This window comes from Salvelinus sp. IW2-2015, unplaced genomic scaffold (assembly GCF_002910315.2).
Source record: "Salvelinus sp. IW2-2015 unplaced genomic scaffold, ASM291031v2 Un_scaffold1081, whole genome shotgun sequence".
In the NCBI taxonomy this organism is placed as follows: Eukaryota; Metazoa; Chordata; class Actinopteri; order Salmoniformes; family Salmonidae; genus Salvelinus; species Salvelinus sp. IW2-2015.
In genome coordinates this window covers 290,890-304,911 of record NW_019942720.1, presented here as the reverse complement: position 1 = coordinate 304,911, position 14,022 = coordinate 290,890, and the positions used below count along the sequence as shown (strand labels likewise).

The 14,022-nt window shown below is 42.5% G+C and overlaps 1 pseudogene; it reads left to right on the top strand.

Annotated features, from left to right (window-relative positions):
• The window catches only part of LOC112069691 (roundabout homolog 1-like), a 123,222-nt pseudogene that overhangs the window by 47,045 nt on the left and 62,155 nt on the right, over window positions 1-14,022 (top strand).

Below are 14,022 nucleotides of genomic sequence, written 5' to 3'. Positions count from 1 at the left end.
GGCTGATCTACAGGACACAAACACTCTCCCTCTCACACACACTGAGACACACCTCTCCCTCTCACACACTAGAGAGTGTCACCATATCTGTTCTGTAAAGCACTCCTTTCCCTGAGGGGAGGGTGAGAGGAGTGATGAGGAGGAGGAGAGGAGGGGCGGGGGAGAGGAGGTCTCCAGTTAGTCTGTGTTCCTGTGAAATCCTTTCAATTTGACTGGTACAATCCTGCCACTTGGCCTTCCCAGCTGCTTTTCCACTTTCTAGGGGAGAGGTAATACTGAGATTACCAGGCACTGATGGCTGGCTGCTAGGAACCACACAGACAGACAGACAGACAGCAGACAGACAGACAGACAGACAGACAGACAGACAGACAGACAGACGACAGACAGACAGACAGACAGACAGACAGACAGCCAGACAGACAGACAGACCAGACAGACAGACAGACAGACAGACAGACAGACAGACAGACAGACAGACAGACAGACAGCGATCACTAAATCTAGTCCCTCTCCCTCCATTTCCTGTCTTCTTTTTTTCTGTCTTATAGCTGGTGACACAGGGATGTACACATGCATCGCCTCCACTCCCGTGGCGAGGCCTCGTGGAAGGCCTACCTGGATGTTCAAGGTAACCCACTGGGTGCTGCCTACTGTCACTGTGGCTAAACTCCATAATGACATTGAATTAAATACATTCAGTCTGTAATTGCTTTTTTAGTAGGAATGTCACAATCTTGCCACCCGCCCAGGGAGTGTGCGTGAGTCTGTGTGTGTGAATGTGCTCGGTATGCATTCCATAGTTTTGGTGTTACTGATAAAGTATTAATTTGCTTTATAGAAAATGTCTCATGATACTCTCCTCTCTCTCCTCATGTTCAGAGTTTGGTGTTCCAGTGCAGCCGCCAGACCCACTGACCCCAACCTGATCCCCAGCGCCCCTTCAAACCTGAGGTCACTGACGTCACCCGCACCTCCGTCACTCTGTCCTGGAAGCCCAACTTCTCAGGAGCCACGCCACCTCTTACATCATAGAGGCCTTTAGGTAAGAGCAGAGGACATAGGAGGTCACTTGTGACCAAAATAAATAAAGTGATGTCACAGTGTATTTGTATTTATTATGGATCCCCATTAGTTCTGTCAGACAGCAGCTACTATTCTGGGGTTTATTATGAGCCCCATTAGTTCTGTCAAGAAAGCAGCTCCTCTTCCTGGGGTTTATTATGGATCCCCATTAGTTCCTGTCAAGACAGCAGCTACTCTTCCTGGGGTTTTATTATGGATCCCATTAGTTCCTGTCAAGACAGCAGCTACTTTCTCTGGGGTTTATTATGGATCCATTAGTTCCTGTCAGACAGCAGCTACTCTTCCTGGGTTTATTATGGATCCCCATTAGTTCCTGTCAAGACAGCAGCTACTCTTCCTGGGGTTTTATTATGATCCCCATTAGTTCCTGTCAAGCCAGCAGCTACTCTTCCTGGGGTTTATTATTATCCCATTAGTTCCTGTCAAGACAGCAGCTACTCTTCCTGGGTTTATCATAGATCCCCATTAGTTCCTGTAAGGCAGCAGCTACTCTTCCTGGGGTTTATCATAGTCCCCATTAGTTCCTGTCAAGATAGCAGCTACTACTCTTCTGGGTTTATCATAGATCCCCATTAGTTCCTGTCAAGATAGCAGCTACTCTTGCTGGGTTTATTTGGATCCCCATTAGTTCTGTCAAGATAGCAGCTACTCTTCCTGGGGTTTATCATAGATCCCCATTAGTTCTGTCAAGATAGCAGCTACTCTTCCTGGGTTTATCATAGATCCCCATTAGTTCCTGTCAAGACAGCAGCTCTCTTCTCTGGGGTTTATCATAGATCCCATTAGTTCCTGTCAAGAGCAGTACTCTTCCTGTTTCATAGATCCCCATAGTTCCTGTCAGGCAGAGCTACTATCCTGGGGTTTATATGGATCCATTAGTTCCTGTCAAGGCAGCAGCTACTCTTCCTGGGGTCCAGAACATTAAGGCATTATATACAATTTAAAACATTATATTACATTTCACAACAGATTTCACAACACATTAAATGTGGCGCCCCAGGTCACTTCTCTACTACACATATCATACGCCTACGGTCTGAGTGTGTGTTTGAACTTTAAACCTGATGTCTAACATCCTGTTCTGTCTCTCTCCAGTCATGCGTCAGGCAGCAGCTGGCAGACCCTGGCAAGAACATGTGAAGACTGAGTCGTATGTGTTAAAGGGCCTGAAGGCCAGTGCTGTCTATCTCTCCTGGTCCGAGCTGCTAACGCCTACGGCCTGAGTGACCCAAGCCCATCACTGACACCGTCAAAACACAAGGTGGGTCTCTGCTCTCTCTTAATGACTTTAAATGGGCCGCTTTACGGTAGGTCCTGTCTGACCCTTGTCCCTGTCCCTGCATGGACCTTGTCCTGTCTGAACTCTGTCCAGTCTGAACCTTCTGCTGTTCATACTGGACATTTATTTATCGTTTGTGTGTGTGTGTGTGTGTGTGTGTGTGTGTGTGTGTGTGTGTGTGTGTGTGTGTGTGTGTGTGTGTGTGTGTGTGGTGTGTGTGTGTGTGTGTGTGTGTGTGTGTGTGTGTGGTGTGTGGTGTGTGTGGTGTTGTGTGTGTGTGTGTGTGTGCGTGCAGATATCCCCCCCACCAGTCAGGGAGTGGACCACCGTCAGATCCAGAGGGAGTTAGGAGAGGTGGTCATCCACCTTCACAACCCCACATCCTCTCCTCCTCCTCTGTCAGAGTGCAGTGGACGGTGAGTGGTTTTCTCTGCTTCAAAACACGACTTTGGGATTACATTCCAATGATTTGACTCTTATAAAGTAATGTATGTCACTACCGTTCAGAAGTTTGGGGTCACTTAGAAATGTCCTTGTTTTTGAAAGAAAGCTATTTTTTTTGTCCTTTAAATAACATAAAATTGATCAAAATACAGTGTAGACATTGTTAATGTTGTAAATGACTATTGTAGCTGGAAATGGCAGATTTTTTTTATGGAATATCTACATAGGCGTACAGGGCCCATTATCAGCACCATCACTCCTGTGTCCAATGGCACGTTGTGTTACCTAATCCAAATGTAATAAATATATTACAGGCTAATTGATCATTAGAAACCCTTTTGCAATTATGTTAGCACAGCTGAAAACTGTAGTCTGATTAAAGAAGCATAAAAACTGTTCTAGGCAGAGTTCTTCTGTCCAGTGTCTGTGTTCTTTTGCCCATCTTAATCTTTTCATTTTTATTGGCCAGTTCTGAGATATGGCTTTTTCTTTGCAACTCTGCATAAAAAGCCAGCATCCGGAGTCACCTCTTCACTGTTGACGTTGAGACTGGTGTTTTGCAGGTACTATTTAATGAAGTTGCCAGTTGAGGACTTGTAGGCATCTGTTTCTCAAACTAGACCTCTAATGACCTTGTCCTCTTGCTCAGTTGTGCACCGGGGCCACCACACTTTCTTTCTATTCTGGTTAGAGCCAGTTCGCCCTGTTCTGTGAAGGAGTAGTACACAGCGTTGTACGAGATCTTCAGTTTCTTGGCAATTTCCGCTGGAATAGCCTTCTTTCTCCAGAACAAGAATAGACTGACAAGTTTCAGAGAAAGGCTATTTTTTCTGGCTATTTTGAGCCTGTAACCGAACCAAATGCTGATTTTCCAGATACTCAGCTAGTCTAAAGAAGGCCAGTTTTATTGCTTCTTTAATCAGAACAGTTTTCAGCTGTTTCTAACATAATTGCAAAGGGTTTTCTAATGAACTAAAAGGTATTTTACTTTCAAAAACAAGGACATTTCTAAGTGACCTCAAACTTTTGAACGGTAGTCTATATGGTTTATGTATTATTTTAATATCTATTGTGTATTTTGTATGTTTTAGCATTCATTTTAAAACTTAAATGCATCATTTTTATTGTTCGCTCCAAAGTCACCATGGAGAGTGGCTAGGTCTGGAGCGCTTTGTGCTCACGGTCGATGTGTTTGCCCACTCAGCAGTGCTAATGTCCTAGCGTCCTGTAGAGGACAGACACTGCACTGCGGAGAGAGAGAGAACAGAGAACCGACTGGAACCCTGTCAAAACTCTCTAAGTATCCATCTGGTCAGGGCCAGTCACACTGGCCAGCACTGCTGCTGTAAGACCTGTCTTTCTGCTTGTCTGTCTGTCTGCCTGTCTTTCTGCCTGTCTTCAGTCAGAGCTAAACCAACCCACAGCGGCCCATTCACAACACTCCACAACACACAGTCCACTGACATAAGCCGCCCAGCAGCGCAGCGGGCCAGCCTGTGCCTTCCCAGATTGAAAACACTTGACTGCTGTTAAAACAAGTGAAAAGGAAGAGGTGTCCAACTAGTGCTCTCAGGCTGAAATGGATTGCAGATGTGGGAGGAGAGAGGGAGAAAAGAGGATTATAAAGGAGGGGTAGAGATTAAAGGGCAGCTTGCAGAGGTGTTAGGACCTCTATGCTGTTAGATCGTGGATATCTTATTAAACACTGTTTGGCTACCATGWTTCCACTGGCTCCATGTCGATCTATTCCAGGTTATGTTGAATAGAAGGAAAGTATAACTGTACACCTCCTCACTAGTTGCATCAGACATACTGTATTCTATGAACTGGCTTCTTATACAGTGCATTCAGAAACTATTCAGACACCATGACATTTCATTTTCCACAGCCTTATTCTAAAATTGATWAAATATACACTGTTCCTCAACAATATACACCTAATACCGCATAATGACGACGCAAAAACAGGTTTTTAGACAATTTTGCAAATTTATTGAAAATTAAAAACAGAAATTACCTTATTTACATAATCAGACCCCTTTGCTATGAACTCAAAATTGAACTCAGGTGTGCATCCTGTTTCCAATGATGATCCTTGATATGTTTCTACAACTTGATTGGAGTCCACCTGTGGTAAATTCAATTGTTTGAAATAATTTGAAAAGGCACACACCTGTCTACATAAAGTCCACAATTGACAGGGCATGTCAGAGAAAAATACAAGCCATGAGGTCGAAGGAATTGTCCGTAAATTGTGTCGAGGCACAGAACTGGGGAAGGGTACCAAAAAATGTCTGCAGCATTGAAGTTCCCAAGAACACAGTGGCTTCCATCATTCTTAAATGGAAGTAGTTTGGAACCACCAAGACTCTTCCTAGAGCTGGCCGCGGCCAAACTGAGCAATCGGGGGAGAAGGGCCTTGGTCAGGGAGGTGACCAAGACCCTATGGTCACTCTGACAGAGCTCCAGAGTTCCTCTTTGGAGATGGGAGAACATTCCAGAAGGACAACCATCTCTGCAGCACATTCACACCAATCAGGCCTTTATGGTAGAGTGGCCAGATGGAAGCCACTCCTCAGTTAAAGGCACATGACAGCCAGCTTGGAGTTTGACAAAAGGCACCTAAAGACTCTCAGAACCATGAGAAACAAGATTTTCTGCCCTGATGAAACCAAGATTGAACTTATTTTGCCTGAATTCCAAGCGTGACGTCTAGAGGAAACCTGCTGTGGGGATGTTTTTCAGCGGCAGGGACTGGGAGACTAGTCAATATCGAGGGAAAGATGAGCGGAGCAAAGTACAGAGGATCTTGATAAAAACCTGCTCAGAGCACTCAGGACCTTAGACTGGGGCGAAGGTTCACCCTCAACAGGACAACGACCTAAGCCACACAACCAAGACAACACAGGAGTGGCTTTGGGACACGTTTCTGAATGTCATTGAGTGGCCCAGCCAGATCCTGGATTGCACCCGATCGAACAACTCTGGAGAGACTTCTGGACGATCCACATCCAGCGTCATACCCAACAAGACTCGAGTCTGTCATCGCTGCCAAGGGTGCTTCAATGAAGTACTGAGTAAAGGGTCTGAAAACTTATGTAAATGTGATATTTCCATTGCACAGTCTGAGCTTAATGAGACCACCTGAGCCTGCATAATTTTTTTTAGTGGAGGATACCTTTCCCAGAGACCTTGTTGTGATAGTACAGTACACAATACAGTAGTACAATTTTATTTATCTGTTATTTTACCAGGTAAGTTGACTGAGAACACATTCTCATTTACAGCAGCGACCTGGGAATAGTTACAGGAGAGGAATAAGCCAATTAGAAGCTGGGGATGATTAGGTGGCCATGATGGTATGAGGGACAGATTGGGAATTTAGCCAGGACATCAGGGTTAACACCCTACTCTTACTATAAGTGCCATGGATCTTTAAAGACGGCACACCTACATAGGGCAGTGTCTCCAATCCCTGCGGTATTGGGATATTTTTTAGACCCAGAGGAAGAGTGCCTCTACTGGCCCTCCAACACCACTTCTAGCAGCATCTGGTCTCCCATCCAGGGACTGACCAGGACCAACCCTGCTTAGCTTCAGAAGAAAACCAGCAGCGGTATGCAGGGATGTATGCTGCTGGTACCAATACAGTACAGTACAGTAGTACAATACACTACAGCTAAGTACAGTATACATACAGTACAGTACAGTAGTACATACACTACAGTACAATACATAGTACATGACAGTAGTACATACATACATACAGTAGTAAATACACAGTACAAGTACAGTAGTACAATACCACTACAGTACAGTACATAGTACAATACACTACAGTACAATAACACTACAGTACAGTAGTACAGTAGTACATACGTACAACTAACAGTACAGTACAGTAGTACAATACACTACAGTAGAATACACTACAGCACTAAGTACAGAGTACAATACACTGTACCAGTACAGTAGTACAATACACTACAGTAGAATACCACTACAGTACAGTAAGTAGTAACAATACACACAGTACAGTAGTACAATACACATACAAGTACAGTACAGTAGTACAATACACTACAGTACAATACACTTACAGTACAGTACAGTAGTACATTTACACTACAGACAGTAGTACAATACATACAGTACAGTACGTAGTTACCAATACACTACATACAATACACTACAGTACAGTACAGTAGTACAATAGCACTACAGTACAGTATAAATACACTAAGACAGTACAGTAGTACAATACACTACAGTACATACAGTAGTACAATACACTACAGCTACAGTAGTACAATACACTACATACGTACAGTTAGTACAATACACTAACAGTACAATACAATACAGTACAGTACAAGTAGTACAATTACACTACAGTACAGTAGTACAATACACTACAGTACAGTACAGAGTATACACGGACAGATACAGTTAGTACAATACACTACAGTACAGTACATAGACATACACTACAGTACAATACATACAGTACAGTACATAGTACAATACACTACAGTAGCAATTACACTACAGTACAGTACAGTAGTACAATACACTACAGTACAGTAGTACCAATACACGTACATACAGCTACAGTAGTACAATACACTACAGTTACAATACAATACAGTACAGTAAGTACAAGTACACTACAAGATACAGTAGTACAAATACACTACAGTACAGTAGTACAATACACTCGTACAGTACAGTAGTACAATACACTACAGTACAGTACAGTAGTACCAATACACTACAGTACAAATACAATAACACTACAGTACAGTAGTACAATACACTCAGATAACAGTACAGTTAGTACAATACAGTACAGTAGTACAATACACTACAGTACAGTACAGTAGTACAATCACTACAGTACAATACAATACACATACAGTACAGTAGTACAATACACTACAGTACAGTACAGTAGTACAATACACTACAGTACAGTACAGTACTACAATACACTACAGTACAATACAATACACTACAGTACAGTAGTCAATACACTACAGTACAATACAATACAGGTACAGTACAGTAGTACAATACACTACAGTACAGTAGTACAATACCCTACAGTACCATACAATACCAGACAGTACAGTAGTACAATACAGCTATACAGTACAGTGTACAATACACTACAGTACAGTTAGTACAATACACTACAGTACAGTACAGTAGTACAATACATACAGTACAGTACAGTAGTACAATACATACAGGAGTACAATACACTACAGTACAGTACAGTAGTACAATTAACACTACAGTACAATACAATACAGTACAGTACAGTAGTACAATACACACTACAGTACAGTACAGTATACAATACAGTACAGTAGTACAATACACTACAGTACAGTACAGTAGAGACAATACACTACATACATACAGTAGTACAATACACTACAGTACAATACAATACACTACAGTACAGTAGTACATACACGTTACAGTACAGTACAGTAGTACCAATACAGTACAGCTAGCTACGATACACTGACAGTACAGACAGTAGTACAATCACACATACAGTACAGTAGTACAATAACACTACGTACGAATACAAGTACAAGTACAGTACAGTAGTACAAACACTACAGTACAGTAGTACAATACACTACAGTAGTACAATACACTTACAACAGTACATAGTACAATACACTACAGTTACAGTACAGTAGTACAATACACTACGACAATAACAATACACTACATACAGTAGTACAATACACTACAGTACAGTACAGTTTACAATTAACTACATAGTACACTACAGCACAGTACGTATTACATATTACACTACAGTACAGTGCTGTACAGTACCATTCTAGTTTCACACCAATACGGTTGTATTGTAGAGTTCACACCATAGGTTGTATTGTAGAGTTCACACCAGTAGGTTGTATTGTAGAGTTTCACACCAGTAGGTTTGTATTGTTTAGAGTTCACACCAGTAGGTTGTATTGTAGAGTTTCACACCAGTAGGTTGTATTGTAGAGTTCACACCAATAGGTTGTATTGTAGAGTTCCACCAGATAGGTTGTACATTGTAGCAGTTCACACACAGTAGGTTGTATTGTAGAGTTCACACATACAGTAGTTTGTATTGTAGAGATTCACACATACAGTAGGTTGTATTGTGAGTTCACCACTACAGTAGGTTGTATTGTAGAGTTCACACAGTAATAGGTTGTATTGTAGAGTTTCACACACAGTAGGTTGTATTGTAGAGTTCACACCAGTAGGTGTATTGTAGAGTTCCACACAGTAGGTTGTATTGTAGAGTTCACACCCAGTAGGTTGTATTGTAGAGTTCACACCAGTAGGTTGTATTGTAGAGTTCACACATTACAGTAGGTTGTATTGTAAGAGTTCACACCAGTGGTTGTATTGTAGAGTTCACACCAGTAGGTTGTATTTGTAGAGTTCACACATACAGTAGGTTGTAGTGTAGAGTTCACACACAGTAGGTTGTATTGTAGTTAGGTTCACACCAGTAGGTTGTATTGTAGAGTTCACACCAGTAGGTGTATTTGTAGAGTTCACACCAGTAGGTTTATTTTAGAGTTCACACCAGTAGGTTGTATTGTAGAGTTCACACCAGTAGGTTGTATTGTAGAGTTCACACATACAGTAGAGGCACATGCATAGATGCTCCCTGACTGACTACACAGAGCCTCTCTAAATCAAGATCCACCTTTACCAATGCTCTATTATAGGAAATGATCTCTGTCATCATGGCTCTCTCTGTATCCTCAGCATATCCTGTCCCCTGGTGTGTGTGAGTCAGTCAGTATGAGAGGCTGCACTGTCCCCCTGATCCTAGACTAGAGTTCCCAGTAAGTCAGGAGGAGACGGGCCGGGCTGTTCTGGGTGCCCTGTTCTAGCCTCCTGTAACCAGGACCAGACTCTCGGCACCTCTGGGCTATGACCTCATGGTGCGCTGCGGTTTCCAGACATGGCTGCCGCTCCAAATGGAACCGCTCCGCTGGCCGACACACAGACGGAGGGATGGATTGATAGATGGATGGACCATGTGATGAGTTAGCACTCCGGAMCCCGCCAGCCAGCCAGCCAGCCAGCCAGCCAGCCAGCCAGAGACAGCCACATTAGTAAAACTGGCCTACAGCTACAACTGAACTGTCTATTGATAATGTTCCAGAATGATGCTGAGAGACTTTCCACTGCAGAGTCACTGAGTGCCTAAATGGAGTCAAGCTGACCGTGTGTGTGTTATTATCTCCCCTGGCCACTAGGTGGAGCAGCAGTCTCAGTACATCCAGGGTTATAAGGTGATGTACCGTGCCTCTCCAGAGGGCCAGCAGAGGAGTGACTGGGCTGTGTTTGAGGTGAGAACCCCAGGGGAGGACAGTACTGTGGTGCCCCAGCTCAGGAAGGGAGTCACCTACGAGTTCAAAGTTCGCCCCTTCTTCAACGAGTTCCAGGGAACAGACAGTGAGGTCAAGACGGCCAAGACTCTGGAGGAAGGTGGGTGGACATGTCTGTGTGTGTATGTGTGTGTGTGTGCATATGTGTGTGTGCCCGCACAGAGTTTGTCTGTGACCTTTGTAACTATGCATGTGTGTGAGAACAGCAGCTGTTCCCAGCGGGCGTAGAGAGTAAAGGGTGATTTTATGTTCTGTGGTGTTTCTGTGTGTTAGGCCAGATGTTGTATTGTTGGAAAAAGTCCTGTGAAACCCAGAGGATGATGAACCCAAATACTATTTGTCAACTAGGTGCTGTGTTAATTATTGAAAAGGATGTGGTTGTGTGGTTATGAAAATCTTCTGGGTTTGGGTGCAACCCAGAGCTCATATAGGCCATATGAAAGAGAGAAGCGTTGTGAAAAGTTATGTGGAATGAATGAGAGAGGAGCTGACTGAAAAAAAGACTGTTAGCTAAAATGTGTGTAGGTGTGTGTTTTCATTCTTCCTTGTTGTATTCAGCAAAGCTTTGTTGCTAATTGTGTTGCTAATTGTTTTCGTAGTTCAAACACGATGGCCTCACACCCGTGAGCAGGAATGCCTGATTTCATTACAGTCTATCGGAACGAGATTAAGAGTCTTATGTTGTATGTTGTCATAATAAATTAACTTTAATTAAACTCATCAGGGTAGAATCATCACAGAACACACAGGCGTAAACATTGCAATCAGAATTCTCTCTTTGTTTGAATAAACAGTGATTTCTTTTTATTTCCTTGTAAACACTTTCTCTGAACAAAGAAAAATAGTCATTTTAGTACAGACCCCTAGTCAATAGAGACAGTCCAACTGTGACTCTGTAATTTCTACTTCTGTTCTCTTCTGGATAGGATCCATTTATGAGAGCAGTAGAAGTGAGGAGAGAGCAGACAGTGTGTGTTACTGTTGATGGTGTATTATATTAACATGTGTTGTTGTGTCTGTCTGTCTGTCTGTCCCCAGCTCCCAGTGCAGCCCCTCGTGGGGTTACCGTCACAGAGAGCGGGGACAATGGGACTGCCATCGTGGTCTCCTGGCAACCGCCTCCAGAGGAGGAACAGAACGGGGTGGTCCAGGAGTACAAGGTGAGAACACTTGCAGGGACTCCCAAATTATCCATAAAGACTCTGAGTTTGGTCAAAGGTAGTGTACTAAGGTAGTGTACTACTTTGTAGGCAACCCCTGGCCTCTGGTCTGCAGGGTATATCTACTGTAACAACATGTAATTATTTGTAACACAGAGCGAGACAAAGGAGAGACAGACTGTAAGGTAATGCTACATGGGTAGAGGTTATCATCTTCCTCTGTGCCTAGTGATCTCAGAGCTGGAAGAGACAGTAGGACGTTAATGTGTGGTGGTGGGTAGAAATGGTTGTGAAACAGTGCCATCTGGTGGACTAGATAGATATACACAATTTCTGAGTTGTCCTTGGAGGCTCTCTGTTCCTTAGTGCAGGGGTATTCAACTCCTAATCTACGGGGTCCGGAGCCTGCTGGTTTTCTGTTCTACCTCATAATTAATTGCACCTACGTAGTTTCCCAGGTCTAAATCCCATAATTAGAGGAGAAGAATGAGGGGGAAAAGCACTGGTCATTTCAACGTGTATTCCACATTGATTCAACAGAATGTAATTGAAATAAWGTGGAAACAACATTGATTCAACCAGTGTGTGCCCAGTGGGTGGCTTCGAGGTCCAGATTTGAATTTGAGGGCCTTCGTGGATTATTCAGAGGTAGTCTAGTGAAGGTCTAGAATAACTGATGTATTATCTATACAGCCATTCATTATATCCATACGTTATCGCCATATATTATATCCATACATTGTAGTCATACATTATAGCCACACATTATAGCAGCCAAACATTTTAGCAGCCATACATTTTAGCCATATATTACAGCCATACTTTATACTCATATATTGTATCCATACATATAACCATACATTATACCCATTCATTACATCATAGACATAAATTATAGTCGTACATTATAGGCATACATTATAGCCATAYATTGTATGCATACACTATAGCCATACGTTGTATCAATACATTGTATATTGATCCTGGTGATTAATAAAGCTAATGATGAGAGGACTGCAGGCTTAAAATCTAGATAAGGATATATTTTCTGAACACCTATTGGCGCTTGGCCATTGGCCCACAAGCTACTCCTATGAGCCTCTTAAATCATTCGAAGGGATTTCTTTGACTCTGCTCTGCTGRAAAGAGGGTTATGAATGGGAWAGACAGACAGAGAATCCAATCAAGGTGAAGACAACGGAAGAGTGAGATTATAGCAGGGAAAATAGAGCGAAGCTTGTGAGATATTTTTGGGAAGGCTACTCTTGCTAAAATGTTTAATCTTTTACGGCAGTGGGCTAAATCAGGGTCACAGAGTGATTCTTGGTAGTCTTAAACAACTCTACTTTGAAACAAAAGTATACACCTCACAAATACAGTATGGTTATGGGCTTAAAAAAAGAAGACACCTGTACCATGTCAGATATAGAGTTGAAATGTATTCAATTTGGATCCCAATATTTCACTTTATATACATCACATCAGACTGAATGATAACAAAACTGTTTGACATTAGAAAACACCAGATTTTCGTTGTTAAAAAAATAAAAAATAAATGAAATKATGACAAATATTAATAACATTCCACCCATGAGGCCAAAGGGGGCGCTTTTGATCATTGACTTCAGAAAAGGGCTACTCCACACCATCTTTTTTTGGTACCTAATTTTGTAGTTCAGCCATAGCATTCCTCTCTCTGCTCTCTGCTCCACTCCCTCCTCTCTGTGTTCACTCATAAGTATTCTCTTTGTGTAACCCTCTCTATGTTCACTCATAAGTATTCTCTTTGTGTAACCCTCTCTTTGGCCACTCATAAGTATTCTCTTGTGTAACCCCTCTTCTGTGTTCACTCATAAGTATTCTCTTTGTGTAACCCTCTCTGTTTCACTCATAAGTATTCTCTTTGTGTAACCCTCTCTGTGTTCACTCATAAGTATTCTCTTTGGTAACCTCTCTGTGTTCACTCATAAGTATTCTCTTTGTGTAAACCTCTCTGTGTTCACTCATAAGTATTCTCTTTGTGTAACCCTCTCTGTGGCACTCATAAGTATTCTCTTTGTGTAACCCCTCTCTGTGTTTCACTCATAAGTATTCTCTTTGTGTAACCCTCTCTGTGTTCACTCATAAGTATTCTCTTTGTGTAACCCTCTCTATGTTCACTCATAAGTATCTCTTTTGTGTAACCCTCTCTGTGTTCACTCATAAGTATTCTCTTTGTGTAACCCCCTCTTTGTTCACTCATAAGTATTCTCTTTGTGTAACCCTCTCTGTGTTCACTCATAAGTATTCTCTTTGTGTAACCCTCTCTGTGTTCACTCATAAGTATTCTCTTTGTGTAACCCTCTCTGTGGCCAGCACACTCCTCATATAACATGCAGTGTGAGTACTGACATTTTAATTGGAAAGGTTTTTTTTTGTCACAGGGATTGTAGGTTAGTGTTGGAGGGGAGACACAGCAAAGTCAGTTTAAAAGTTAAGCCACTGTTAATTTTCCAGGTAAATGTTTTCTGCCGATACGGTTTCGAGTAATTTCATGGTTGTTAAATCCGGCGCGGGGAGCGTTCCTTGGTCATTACTGCAGCTGGTCCCTGGTGGCGCTTCTTCCCACCATGACTCCTAAAGCAGCCCC